Consider the following 15677-nt stretch of genomic DNA (forward strand, 5'->3'; position numbering starts at 1 on the left):
TAATTAAAATTACATTAATAAAATTACAGTTCATGAAACAGATTTTAGAGTTAGATTTCAATTCTACTGAAATCCCCAAAAGATTTCTAATTTCAGGGAAAAAAGTGCTTTTTAATTTGCAATAAAACTTCAGATATGAAGCATTTTTTTTTTTGCAAGCCACTAAAACAATTGTTTAGAAAGAAATAAAGTATGAGTGTGCTTCTCAACACAGCAATGAAAGGACAAGCTGTTTGCCAGTACATGCGTGACAACAGAAGAAGCAATATAAAATATAGCTGCATGACATGCGGAGAAAAATAAAACAAAAAAATCCTTCAGGACTGAGATGAACTGCAGACTTCATAAATATCTGAAGAAGTGGTTTGGGTTTTTTTGCAAGTCTGCTTTTCTGTTTGTCTTCTGGTGAATATTTTTAAGTATTATGCCATGTTTCCTTTCAAATGAAGGTTGTTGAAAATTCCTGAAAGCATTCTGCAAAGACAGAGTATGCTGACAGCAACGATGAATAAGCTTGGTAACACACAACATAGCCACGTTTCCAAATATAGTGTATCAGCTGGCTTGGCAAAAAGAATCATGCCAAAGCTGGCAGTGAGGGGTGTAAATGATCCATCTCCCTCCTCTAATACTGCTATCAAAGAGCAGTTGTGTCAGACTTTTAACTTGTTTCCACATCACACACAAATAATATTTTAATAAGCTTTTGACTTACAACTTTTAAAAGTGAGCATATTCACCTAACAGCTTTTGAAGGTAACCATGAGAAGGCTGCACAAAAGTCCCCAAAGTACTAAAGAACTGCCACCAAGTGTGTGTATGTTTGGTTTTTGGGGTTTTTTTGTTTGTTTTTGAAAAAACATGACTGCTTAAACATTTCATTTAAGAAAGCTAATACTTATGGTATTAAAGAACTTGACCACATCACAGACCACATTTCCTTATGGAAGCAATGCCAAGCTTGGATGATAAAATATGGATCTTCCCAAACAATACTTCAGAAAAAAATAATCCATTTAATCATTAACATACCCCCCCCAGCTTTTCATATTCACATGACCACCATGAAGTTCACTGTAGCACTTACATAAAGCTGCAGTTAAGCTTGATACAAAAAAAAAAAATATCTATCATAAAGCACTATAAAGATACCTACCTCTCACTCATTGGGGTAAAAATACAAGCTCGCAACCTTTGTTGCAACACCATGAATATAATCATTGTGCTAAGCAAGCACCACATTAATTTTTAAGTATTTAACTGTGTTAGTTTTAAAGAATTTATCCTACATGATATAGAATATATGAAGTCTGATTTCTTCTGGACATACATCTACGCTTCTTATACACACCTTTTCCAATGGTCCCCCCTCCTTCTCTCTCTCCTTTTCTCTGTTCTCTCTCTCTCTCTCTCTCTAACTACCTCATTTTTTCAAATGGTGGCTTAATGACATAACGAAAGGCTCGCACTCATAACTTTACTTACACTTCAAGCAAGGTTATCTTGGTTAATAAATGTTAATTGTTGTTTGGACTCCTCTGGCGTCGTTTCACCTTAATTCTGACATCGGAATTCTGCAAACCTGAGTCGCCCCAACCTTTGGATGTGAAACTCACATGACTTTACTAACCAGGCAGCATCTTATTTTGCAGGTTTCGATATAACTGCACATGTTGGGCAAAAACATCAGCACACATGTTGACTAACAAACAGGCCAAGCAGATAAACTATTCTCAACACAGCTTTTCCTCTAGCAAGCAGACCAACTTATGTTTGAGTTCTCCCACTCCATCAAATTTGATTTAAAACATCCAACAGATTGATGGGTTTTTGGAAGAACCAACCAGCAGACAGAACTGACACACTCCTATAAGCCATACTTGCTTCAGCTGTAACTTTTTACTTTACAGAGTAGCAAACCAGCTACTCGCAAATTCACTGAGTTTTCACAGTAACAACCAAGTTCAGAATTCCCACAGCAAGAGTTATCCCTTCAAGTTTAACTTTGCTTCAAGGACTCAGTATATTTCCAATGCAGTATCTTCTATGTACAATGCAGTACAATGCAGTACAATGCAGTAACACTGTATCTTCTTTAATTCAGATCCTTATAGATGCTAATTACATTATGTTCTCATTACATAATAGTTTCCACCCCACGCATCTCCTTGGCATAGACTAGCACAGAAGGTGAGGGGCGCAGATCTAGAATCAGTATTAGGAGGACAGCTACGGGTCAACAAGGGCAGACAAGGAGAAGACAAGGGAATTCTCAAGCCATGCAAAGAGCACAGAGAGGTGAGTATAGTAGGTGGTTGTGGGATATGTTCCTTGGCTGCATCGAGAGGGAGGACAGATGAGTAGGATGCACACAAACCAGCCTTGCAATTTTTTTTCTAGTTTGATTGCCTTAGTCTAAGTCATTTTACCCTCTATTTCAGAGAGGGAAGTGTATCATCATCTTGTATGAACATATGTTGAGCAGCCAGGGTCTTAAGGGACAAGCTTAACGCTTATAGGCAACTGACAGAAGTTCTCCAAGCGGTATGTAGGAGAACACAATTTTACACTTGATATGACCAGGTTTACGGGAAATGTGATCTTTGGCTTCCACCGATCAAGTTTTTTTTTCTCCTAAACTTGAATCTTATGACTGTGGGTAAAAAGATAAATACATTTTATAGCAAATAGAAAGCATGAAATCAAGAAGTGTAAGAACAGTGTGGGTGGAGGAAGAGATCTGTGATCTTTAAGAAAAATTCAGTTTATACATTTACAATGAACACTTATGCTTGCTTGTGAAAACCACCTACATCATGTCACTTGGAAACCACATTAACACTCTCATCACTCCTAAAGTATTAATCTTGACTGATTAGTTACTGATTCAATCCCTTTCCCCCAGCTCTCAATCTCTCACCTACTCTGTACTCCACTCCTTCTCTTCTTGCTATTACTTCTTCTCTCCCACCACTGCCCTTTCCTTTTTCTTCCATTTCTTCATTTCCTCTATTCTCCAAAAGCTCTATGAAATACAGCGTCATTGCAGTGCGCTGTGTTTGTGTACCTTCCTTGCTCAGTTCCAAGCTCTTTCGGAAGTGGGACCTCCTGTGATTACAGAGTGCTTATAACAAAGCAGCCTTTTTTTTTTTTTTAAACAGGATCTAAAGTATTGCCATAACACTGATGACAATGCTGACAAAAATAACCTACAGAACACACTAATAAGTTTAATGATAGAAAAGCCACTTGCATTCCACTTAACATACAGTGTAAATTTATGTTTCCCAAGAACTCCCTTAGCCATAACCTACACTATTTCCCTCTTTAAGGGCTAGTTTTGATAAACTTGCTCCTTGTGGCAAAATGCTGTACCCAGAATCAGTTCAATGCACAGCCCAACTAATACTGAGTGCCCTAGGTTCTTCTGCTCTCCCGAAACAACATACACCCCTCAAATGCAGTTCCTTCCAGCTAGTTAAGAAACTATAAACTCTCTCCTATACAAAATATAACATAAGGACTGCCATGTTCAATTTTTTTTTTTATCTGATTATCAAGTCAAGAATTCTTCAGCAGCAGCCCACAGTCCCAGAAATGCACGTTCTGCAGGAAGAGGGAGATCCTGGCGCACATATATTGGGTACACACTGCAGTTTTCTTCCAGTTCCATCTTAGGAGATGCTGCTTACCATTCCTCCCTTTTTTTTTTTCCCTAGTGTCTGCTCCCCATAATCAAGACCCCATAAAGTCACAGGGCTTCTTCCTCGGTCTTTCTGATTAAAACACGCTAACCACATCCCCTAGTACCTTCCTGTCTCCAGAAACAGAACCGCACTGAGAAGCGCCCACTGTCTCCTGGAGCAACAGGGAGAACAGAAGTTGCTGTGGTCTGTTTCTTTTTAAAGTCCATGGTTTTCATCCTCATCTTAGTCTTCTTATTTCTCTTCTCCCCCCTACCCTGTCTTTTACCAGAGGAAAAGTAGTAGTGATAGCAACCAAGAGCAGCTACTTAGAGAGCTACATGAAAAGCACAACAGAGGAATTTTTCTCCAGTATGTTCACCCAGCTTCTTGTGGTCCAAGCTGCAATGCAATAAGCTTCCCTTCTTCATGAGGTTGTGAAATTACCCAGGTCAGCTTCTCCTACTTCATAAAGAAATTCAGTTTTATTTTCCTTTCAAAGCCTTGATTTAGCCACATGACCCATTTGTAATGAACTCCACACATTTCCTCTCTCAGGCAAAGCAAATGTCCCTGTCACTTATTAAGAAAAATCTTACTGAGATAGGCTCTCTGCAAGCCTCATGTTTTTTGATCCAGGTATTCCTCCCCACACCTTTTCTCTTCTTTCACATCAGTTAGCAGATGGATTTTATCCCATTCAGGAGGTAGGTACCTTTTACCTCTGTCTCCACTCTCTGGGCTACTTGGTTCTCCCAAACATCTATTTTCTTCAAGAAATCTACCAAGCCAGTGGTGGTAAGCTTCGCTGTTCCTTAGGTGCAGTATCATATCAAAAGTACAATCATCTAAAATTAACTGATTAAAAATAAGTTCTTAAACACTGATGAGCAAAAACAACTAGAGGAAAAAAAAGACTGATACTGAAAATGTTTCTCAAGTTTTCACTAATGAAAAGAACTTACTGTCAAAAAAATCATTAGAAATACATGCTGATATTCTTAATGCTTCCACAGGAATGCTTCATTTCTCATCCTACAGGATGGGTTTGATCACAGTTACAGTATACACTTTTATCACTACTTTAAATAACCTCAACTAAATACAACAAAAAACATTGTGAGATAACATTTTTGCTTTTGTATTTATACAGAAAAATCCAGTTTATGCAAAGCATCTGTTTTTCAACAAGATCCTGCTTTTACTTAATTCTACAGCCAGGCTGTTTACTAAGGCACAAGACAGTCGCAATGATTGACTTGTGGTTCAATAAACCCAGATGTAAACTACATTTTGATTGTTTGTGAGAACACTGCTTACACGTTTTATGCTGGAAGAGCTGTTTGCTGTGACTGTGTAATCCCAAAAGCAATCCCCTCAACATATACAAGAAACTTTAAAAAGGTTTGGTCCACAAAAGGAATGAAATTAGTTTTTGTCAAGAGCTATCCTCCCAATGCTAACATAAGAAAATTTCCCCAAACTGTAAAACCATAAATACAGAAATGTTAATGCTGCCCCAAATCTTCATAAGCCAGTATATCATAGCTATGCAAGACTTACAGTTAGAAAGTTACTTTGTTTGTATTTATTATCTTGTACACATACATGAGAAAAATAACATACTGTACAATCTTTAATTTCAAATGTTCATATGCTAAAACGTGAACTAGTAACTCTGTGCTACCTTTGCCTGTACTTAAACTGATTTGCAAAGATCCAAAAATTCCATTAATTTCCAAAATAGCTCCTGTGATGGCTTAACACAACCTGTCCTACTTCCCATTGCAATATACCAATAATGCTCAAAATCACTTTAGTGCATCATTTCAGATGGTGACTTCTTGAACCATGCTAGCACACTCAGTTTACTTACTTCACAGGGTAAATATAGCATAGTCACTAAAGCTACTTTATGTAAACCTTAATATCAATGATGACTTATGTGACTGAGAACTAGGACCTTTTATCACCATTTCTAGTGTTTTACTTAGACACAGACAAGTGACAACAGTAAGAAAATCAGTCATTGTTGATGACTATGAAGGCATGCACAAGAGTTAAAATTCAGCATTAATATGCTAATAGAGGTGTAACAAAAGTGTACAGCACTCATTACATTGCCGCAAAGTGAACAACTAAGAGCAGAAGTTCAGTCCCCATTCAAGACAGTTGATGCACTTCGAAATTTTGACAGAGCCTTGGATGCAATTGAAAGCTTTAGGATGACGGTATATATGACATCGTTTCAATGGGAATAGTTTTTTTAACTCAAAATGTACATTTCACCTGGGTCAGCCCTCACTGCAACTGCTTCTTAGTCATGAAGAATCATCATAATTTTAACCACCACCAAAGAGGCAGCACCCTTTAAAGGGGTGGAAAAACTTCTAACAAAAAGTTAACCCATTCTTCTATGTGTTACTGAAAAAAAAATAATATATATAACATCAGATACATATTTTGTATGTAAATTCTCTAGGATGCGCAGAAAAGGCTGGATGCATATATTACTGCATCAGCTTCACAGTTACAGAAGAAACTGAGCCTGACTAAAGAGCAAAAAAATTTCCTTGGGTATCCTGCATAGACTTTTTTTAAGTCCTTTTTTAATTGCATTATAATCAATGGCATAAATAATACAAAACTAGGCAAAAACATATATTCCAATTAACAGGATTGCCTCCAAGGAAGACATTTAAAGCTGAAGATACTTAATGCCAAGGACTACTGTTTAATTGCAACAATAATTCCACCTAACTGAAATGCCCTCAAGCAACCTAGTAACAAGTGGGCCCACAATTATTTCTATGCACTGAAAAATTCTCTTATCAGTTCTGTTTACTTTTTGTCTTAACACCTTTGCCTACCCTCTGCTTTCTACACATATTGCAACTCCAATACAATTTACTATTGCCTGCGCCTTTACAATCAGTTAATTATGTAGGGCCATCACACTGACAATCCACATCCCCAGACACAGCATAGGCAGCAGATCCTATAAAAGTGCCCACCACAATTTCCGTGCCCTTCTAATGTCACTAATCCACACGCTGAAGTTTCTCCTCCAAGCAGCTACGTGATACAGACGTAACCACACATCAGATATGCCACCATCCCTGTTATTCAAAAGGACTTCTTACCCACACAGTCCTTGCAATACTTACATGAAGGGACAAAAAACATCTTGCAAACCCAGTGAAAAGGAGGAAGGAAAGAAGATATCCACAGCAGAGAACATGTTTCCACAAGCTTTAAGACTTGTTCTATGCTATGTGGCAGCATATGTGATTCTTGCCCTCAAAACGAGTTTCATCATACATTCATGTCTTGTAACAACTTAAATTGGCTCAATGTTTCAATACCACTGCTGGAACAACAACAAAAAAAAGCTTAAGGACCTATATTTGGTCACTGAATTGACACTACCCAGTATGCACAATTAAATTGTGCTTGAAGTTATAAATATCTGAATTCAGCTACAGTTTTGTGTTCTTTCCTGGAATACCCTGTCCTTACAGAAGAGTATCTAAGCAGTTTTAAAATAACTGCTGTATTTTTCTCTAGCCATGAGTGAAGCACAGCTGTTCCATCAAGCGTCTGTCCGCAGCAGATTAAATCCCCGAAAGTGTAGGGATGAGATAGTACTGCTGGTACTTCACCTCAACCAGCAGCGCCTGGGATCACCATCAGCCCACAAAGAACAAAACACACCCTAACAGTACAGAAGCATATTATTCAATGCATAATCAATGCCAAGGACTTCCAGGCTGCAGCAAGGAACTGCAATAAAAACTAGTGTGAACAAGGCAAAGATAACAGTATGGAGAATTGCAGTGTGTATTTGCGTGCCTTTTCTTTACCTTTCTAGGACAGGCGGGAATATCAACACTAGGTAACGTGCTTGCTGTTAAATGATATCATGAGTCTTGTACAATTCTGAAAGACAGAAGACAGCTCATTTTGAATGAGGATTGAGTTCATGCTAGTAGGGAGGGGAAAAAAGACGTTTGGAATGGCACTCTAGCTCCATGAGAGCATGCTGCACTTTTTCACACCCAGATAGTACACACCTGCCTACTTTCCTGCTCTGTGTGTGGAGTGACATCAGCCTGTTGTGTATAAAAGAAAATAATAAATCACTGATCATTCTTGGGAATAATGAATCAGCATTACTATCATTCATTTCATATGTACCCATGTGAAGTTTGTGGAAAATTGAGCTCTTCGTTGTATGGTAAGGAAGTGCAATGGTTGCCAACATCTAAGTTGTAGCAGTGCACAGATTTACTACAATGCAAGCGATAAACAGAGCACCTCCAGAGTTTTTCTTATACCTCAAAGAAAAAACTTTCCCAATAAAATTATTACAGACCTGCCCCATAGCAAGTGCTGATGATTAGGGGCTTTTTTGCTGGTGAACCCTCACTGAAGACATGACGGCCCTTAAGCCCAGTTACGATTACACTTCAAGCTACTGTAATCCTAGTATCCTTGAAAACACCCAGAGCACACCATACACTCACCAATTCTAAATCTCAAAAGAATGCTATTTTGACAGTTCAGAAAGGAAATTCTGACAACATAAAAGTGCTATGTGTATTGTAAAAAAAAAAATAAATTAAGAAGCTTCTTCTATGAATGCCTGATAAGTGATGTAATTGAGGGCTTAACAGTTGGAAAACTTTCCAAACCCACTTGCCTTAAATCCACTCCTCATCTAGTGGTTAAAGTGGTGACTATTTTAGGAACTGTGACCAGAAGTTTCTGGTAAAATACCAGCAGTTTCTGATATTTTTATTATAGACCTTGAAAGTTAAGGAGCAGGTTCCTCCAAGCCCCTTTTTATCTTCTGACATTCATAGTTGTCAACTTGAGCCCTTAGAGTCTCCTCCATGTTTACTCAAACTACTGACACTGCAGTGGTTTGAAATAAGAAGGCTTTTAACACAGGCATTTACTGGGCTGTCAGGTCCAAGAAAGATGCAGCAATAGTAAGCATTACTTGGCTTCACCCCTGAGCTTTCAAATGTTTGATAAAATAATAACCAAAATGTACACAGACCACAAGGCACTGTAAACTGCCAGCAGCTTCTCAGAAATTTTAATCCTCACAATTCAGAATAACTATGGTAGAACTGCTTGGTAGCATATTTATTTTGTATGTTTGCAGCTGACAAAACAGATCAAAGCAGAAATATTTTTAATATTTTTTTAGCACACCCATTACAGAATAAATGCATTGCACTCTCTAGTCCCAGAACACGAACAGGATGACCACACCACCTTCTGAGCAAAGGCACCTTCTCTGTTTTAAGGGAGAAAGACTGAACAGCATCTTTCCACAAGAGAACTGCCTCAAGTCTACTAATGCACTGTTAACATGCCTGCTGAAAATCAGCCATGTCATTGACGTTATCTGTCTAACCCGCAGGCAGGCCACGCATCAAAACCAAGAGTAATGCTGACCAGACTCTACGAGTGATAAAGTGTTCAGATAAGGAGCTGCAACCATTTCTATAGTTCCCTTACAAACCCCAGGTATCTCTTGGCTCTGACCCCTCCAAACTGAGACTTTAATGTTCTTATTTCTAACTACCTGCATTCCTATTTTCCTCGGGCTATCTCATTCCCGCACAGCTACCATAGAGAATCCACCTGCCTCAGATTCCAGCAGTTTGTACTTTCAGCAGTCCTAGGCCCCTGGAGATCCAACACCTTTCAATCTGATTTTAGATGTGCATGGCTTCCTTTGCCACAGCAAAGAGGCACAGCTCAAAAAGCAGCTGTAAGGCCCGCTGCCACAGCTACAGCCCTGTCTCCTTCGCCAGGAACACCGCCATTTCTTCTTCTACAGTAAAGGACCATGAACTAAACATTGCATTAACCAGCAAGCCACATCTGAAACACCTACAGGATGAAATTTATATCCATCATCCCAGAATGAAAATTCTGGTAATTCCTAGGTAATGTAATCTCAAGAACAAGGGAACAAACAGCAGCATGACTCCAGACAAGAGTAGCTGGTACTGTTAATATTCTGCTTCCTAGTTCCTGTAGCTGAGTTTTCTGCTTCCAAAAATAGAACCACTATCTACTAGTCTGACAAATTTCTAGATAGAGAGAGATGACTTTCACTCTGACCAATTGTTCCTTACAGAACACAAAGGGCAGAACTGAACACGAACACCGTGACTATTATCATGGAGAAGCTGGTCCTGACATCTTGCTGCAGGTGATATCGGTACATGTCTCTCCACCAAAGAAAAATGCATTTTGGGAGCAGCAGTACTTTCCAAAACTAGACTGCTCATGTCCTATGCCTTAGGCCAACTTGTCGCGTACTGTCAGGGTAGAAGTCTGCAGAAATGTGCTCAAACCAGCTTTTTGTTATTAACCTGATCTGGCATTGCTGTGAGTTTTCTAGAAAAGATGAAGTTGTATCCTTGCAGAAGGTAAAGTGTTCCTCAAAGTTACACAGAATTTTGCTTTCTTCAAGTACAACAGTAAAACCCCAGTAAACCAAATTAAAACTGCGTCACTACATTAACTTCCCACCTTCAAAGTAGGCATACACTGTACCTTTAAGACTGTGACCTCCATTTACTAGAGTCTGCAAAGTTTTTGGCTGTTCAGATAATTACATGAAACTCTGCACTATGCCTCCAAACCACTTGCAGGGACCAACTACAAGACATCACAAAATAAAGCGAGCAGTTCTCACATTAGGCTATTGTTTCATTTTTCTCTTCTAAATGCCCAAACTCAAAGTGCAATGGGACAGTTTTTTACATTCAGGCATCGATTCAAAGATTTAATAAGCAGAGAAACAGGTTGTACAAGCCAGGCATCCTACAGTGACAGGAGGAAATCACAACATTATCTGTCATTGTCTTGAAAGCAGGAATTCTATTTTTTCAATAGAGCATTGAGAAATGCAAAAAGTTATAACCTCATGAACCCTTATAGAGCTCACTATTATTCCCAAGCATCAGCTGGGATCAAAGTGAGAAGTAACTGCTTGAATGCAGACTTTTAGAAAAATGGGCAAAGAACAGATACCAATCTGAATCTGACAACCACATGAAAACCCAACAGTCATTTTCTGCAGCTGTAAGCTTTACAGTTATCTTAGCTTCTTCACTGTATCAGCACACAAAGCCTCTCAAATTGGTCTGACAACACCCATTTTACTTGCTTCTGACTGACAGAATCAGGTGCAGCATATTCCAGAGGGAATGGATGCTTCTCTATTTTAAGGAGAGTTAATATATTAATATGCTATCAATGCAACTCTGCTTAGCAAAGTGGAAGACTGAAGGTTGTTGCTGGTCATCCAAAGCAGATAGACATTTCCCCTTCTTCACCAGCCAACCCTTGCTGCTTTCTGCAAGTCTAAAAATACTATTCCAGCACATAAACTTTCTCAAGGAAAGAAATTCATCCATACACAGCTCAGATTCCTGCTGAGACCCACTTTATTTGGAGAAGGCAGCTTCCAAAGAAAAGACTATCCAGTTGTAAGATCACAGATACATATACGACAGCCTCCAAACATTAAGACATGCCAGCAATATCCAAACCAAGGCAGTATATTACCCTCCACACTGAGCAGTAGTACTTATAAAAGTGCTGTGGGCTTACAGAGGTTTGCAATGGAGTACTATTGCTGTAAAAGACTGTTGAAATGTATTGGTCTCATCATGTTCCTGAATCCTAGAAGCTCTAGTCATGCCACCTGGAAGTACACAGACCAACAAGATGCCAAGCCTGTACAGGGCAATGGAGCCTTGATTCAGCAGGTTGTAGGCCTATTTGAAAAGTCAGTTTTGTTTATGTAAAAAATCCTAAAATCTGGACAAATGGGTCACAGGCCTTTAGATACATGTCCTAGCATGTTCAACAAAAAAACCTCAAACCCTACGCAGATGCATTAAAGAAATGCTTTTGTATCAAGGGTTCAATTGGTAGAACTTAAGAAACCTGTAAGTAGGTGCAGGGCATCAGCAAAGACCTGATGATCTGAACACTTTATCACTGTTTTTTGAAGAATTAAGAAACCCAACTTTGTGAACATTGATATCAACCTCTATTCTGTTCCATCAATATTCAATGAAAGAGCATATTGGCAACAATTCATTACATCCCAGTGAAAGTTTGCAAACGTAATTTTAAAAAACAAGTAAGTTGTAGTGTCTATCAAAGCAGTAAAACAGAACCATTTTGACAAACACTGAAATGCTGCCTATACAAGCATTAAAATGCAACAAAATCACCCACATGCTTAAACAGAACACTTTTACCTTTAGGTGAAAGTTTTCTAAGCAATAAATCATACTCTGTTGTATTTATTTAAAAAAAAAATGCTCCCACAAATCTTATACAGCTTCCCAGAAGCGGAGATTTGATGCAAGAGGATAACTTGGTATTTGCTAACTTGGGCACCTGTTCTTGGTTTTACAAAGTATGTTCTAGTGGCCTATTACTTTCACCTCCTCTAAGAGCATGCAATTGAAAATGGAAGGATGGAAAGAAAGCTACTCTGCTACTACTCCATCATTTTTATGAACTGTAAAGAGGTGAGACTTTCAATGACCACTTCCTCCAAGTTCAGGCGTCATAGTTTAGGCTGGACTGAACACTGAAACAAATGACAGATGCTCTCCCCCACCCCTCCCTTCAGGGAGAGAAGGATGAGTGAGAAACAGACCTGAGTTTAAAAGAAACTAAACCACTTATTATCATCTTAATAATAGAATAATAAAGAGAAAAGATAATAATGTCAAAAAAGAAAATAAATAGATACAAAACCATACTGAGCTCCCAGGATGACAATCATGTCACCGGCGGGCACTGGGAAAGTCCTAGACTGGACTCAGTGATGGACAGGAACTGGATTCCAGAACACACAGATTGGGATCAAAGGCAGACAAACAGACAGAGTCCTCCATTGAAGGAGTCAGCTGTTCAAGAAAGAGGGCTGATCCCTCAGCTTTTATACTGAGCATGATGCAGATGGGATGGAATACCCCATTAGTCAGTTCTGAGTCACCTGTCCTGTCTGCTCCTCCCTGCAGGTGCGACCCCTCTAAGCTTTGCTGTTTCCAACACTCCAATCGGGCAAACAACAGCTGGCTGACCTTGATTATAACAATAAGCATAAGCAAGAGCCTCTATGCGTATCATTCCTTGGTATTAATTATAAACATCAGGCCTTACCTCTGCTAGAAGCCAACACTGTCTGAAAAATATGCACTTAATTTCAGAGAGTTCAGTTAAAAGAGGCTTAGCCGAAAAGTAAAATTACTGAACAGAAAATGGGTTCTGTTTTACCTCAAATCAGGACATGAGGAATGGCCCATCCCTATGTGCAGGATATTAAGCAAAGGTGGCAGGAGGCCTGCATGAATGAACAAGATGCTCCTGACAAAACTCAAACAAAGAAACAGAAGAGGTGGAAGCAGGGCCAGGTAACTCAGCAGGAAGTGAGACACTGAGCATGCAGGGATGGGGTCAGGAAAGACAAAGCCCACTTAGAGGTGAATCTGTCAAGGGACAAGACAACAGTAAGAATGGCTTCTACGGGTGCATCAGCAGCTAAAGGAAGGAAAGACTAGGCAAGGTACGAGCCTGCTGCTGAATGGGGCAGGCAACCTGGTGACAATGGACACAGTAAGAAAGACTTCAGTACTCTATGCCTTCTTCACTGGTAAGAACTGCCTTGAGGAATCCCAGGCCCTGAGACCTGATGTAAGGAAGACTTACCCTCAGTACAAGCGGATCAGGAAAAGAAACATTTAAACAAATTAAAAAAAAATAATCTCACATTTGAAGAGACCACTGGAGATTGACTTGTCCAACACCCTTGTTCAAGCAGGGCCACCTAGAGCCAGCTGCCCAGGACCATGTCCAGACAGCTTTTGAATATCTCAAAGAATGAAGACTCAGTCACCAGCCAGTGCTCACTCACCTTCACAGTAAAAAAGTGTTTCCTGATGTTCAGAGGGAACCTCCTCTGTTTCAGTTTGTGCCCATTGCTTCTTGTCCTGTCACTGGGCACCACTGAGAGGAGCCCAGCTCTAGCTTCTTTGCATGCTCCCTTCAGGTATTTATATGCACTGAGGGGATCCCGCTGAGCCTTCTTTTCTCTAGGCTGAACAGTCACAGCTCTCTCAGCCTTTCTTCATACAAGGAAAGTCCCTTAATCATCTTAGTGGCCCTCCACTGGACTGTCTACAGTAGCTTCATCTCTCTCTCGCACTAGGGAGCTAGTTACTAGGTACTGTACTAGGTACTGGACACAGTACTCCAGGTATGGCCTCACTAGTACTGAGTGGAAGGAAGCTGCTGAAGGAAGTAAACATGTAAGCCTTTCCCAAAATTATGAAGGGCAAGGTGAGTGGGAATAGTCAGCATGGATTTATGAAGGGTAAGTTACGCCTAGCAACCTTGTAACCTTGATGCGAGAGCAGCGGATGCTGTTCATCTCTACTTTAGTAATGCTTTTGACACTGTCTACTATCACATCCTCATAGGCAAGCTGGTGAAGTACCAACTAAAGCAGCGAACAGCGAGATGGACTGAAAACTGGCTGCACTGCTGGGTTCAAAAGGTTGTGATGAACAGCATGAAGTTCAGCTGGAGGCCAGTCACAATTGTGTACCCCAGGAAATAAAACTGGGACCAACACTGTTTACCATCTTCACTGATGACCTGGACAACGGGACAGATTCACAAATTAAGTAATTGCAGACGCTAAGACACTGTTCATTGAAACACCTAGAAGCAAATCTGCAAAGCTAGATCTTTCAGAAGTTCTTGTCGGAAATATTTCAATACAAAAGTTCTTAAATCCAAAAGCTCCTTCTCTCAGTACTTGAAGTTATTATGTGGCTACACTGTGTCATCAAGTAAACATAACCAAATGGCTCCAAGAGTGGCCACAAAAACAATTAATCCAGCCTCCCAGAAGGCCTGGCAGGACCAGGAAACAGCCTGCACCTCCTTCTTGTTGCCACCATCCCCTCGCGACCAAGTCACTCATATTCCCTTAAATCATCATCAGTATGAGCACATAGGTACTGGACCATCAACACAGGTTTCATGGAAGTGGAACATCACATTCTCTTACCACTCCACTAAATACTGTGTGAAAACTTTAGGTGCTAGTGCTATAAAGCATTAAAGGAAAAGGAAGATTCTGCTATTTCTATTAACTACTTGCTAAGAAATACAGGCAGCATTTGCAATGTAAGAGACTTAGTTTTATTGAGAGTTGCATAATTCCACCACTGTATATCATATCCTAAAGTATATACAAATATATATATATATATAAAGCAAAACCTAAAAATTGATCCAAAAGCAAAAGGCTAGAATCAGACTGATAACACAACAGCCCCAGAGATGGACTCCCCTCCTTTCAGTGCAGGTTGCTCACGCTTTTAACAGAAAAAAACTGAAAAGTAACTTATTAGAACTGATATGGTTTACAGTCCATCTTCAGCTACAAAGATAATTCCGGCCTACATTAAAACACTGGCTGAAAACCATGGTGGTTCAAGCACTTCTGTTCAGGCACTTCCAGGACAGGTCAGCCAATTCCTTCAGATATTGGGAAGACATCCAAGAATAAAACAAAACAGAAAGTAGATACTAATCTGTCATACCATAATATTCAACAGCCTTTAACTTTGTGCTCTACAGTTATATTCTATTTTGATTCTTAATAGGATATTAGCAGCTACAGTCTCAGAAACATGCCTTTTGCTTTACGTCTGCCTTATGTATTACTTAGATGTGGCCAGCTTCAGAGCTTGTAAACACCTGCCTGCACATACTCACTGGAGATAAAACTGATCTCATGCACAGTCATTCACATCTCAGCGAGCTTCAGCCCAGGCTAGAAAGACACACGGAATCCTCCCTACAGCTGACAGGTCTGCTGCTCTAACCTGCTAACAGATCCCAGAATTGAAATGCAAGACTTTGGTG

At 39.7% G+C, this 15677-nt stretch overlaps 1 protein-coding gene across 2 annotated transcripts in view; it reads right to left on the reverse strand.

The window, feature by feature from the left end:
- Window positions 1-15677, reverse strand: part of SETD3 (SET domain containing 3, actin histidine methyltransferase) — a 62208-nt gene that overhangs the window by 42616 nt on the left and 3915 nt on the right. The gene's annotated exons all lie outside the window — the stretch shown is intronic.

Source organism: Rissa tridactyla, chromosome 4, assembly GCF_028500815.1.
Source record: "Rissa tridactyla isolate bRisTri1 chromosome 4, bRisTri1.patW.cur.20221130, whole genome shotgun sequence".
Lineage (NCBI taxonomy): Eukaryota > Metazoa > Chordata > Aves > Charadriiformes > Laridae > Rissa > Rissa tridactyla.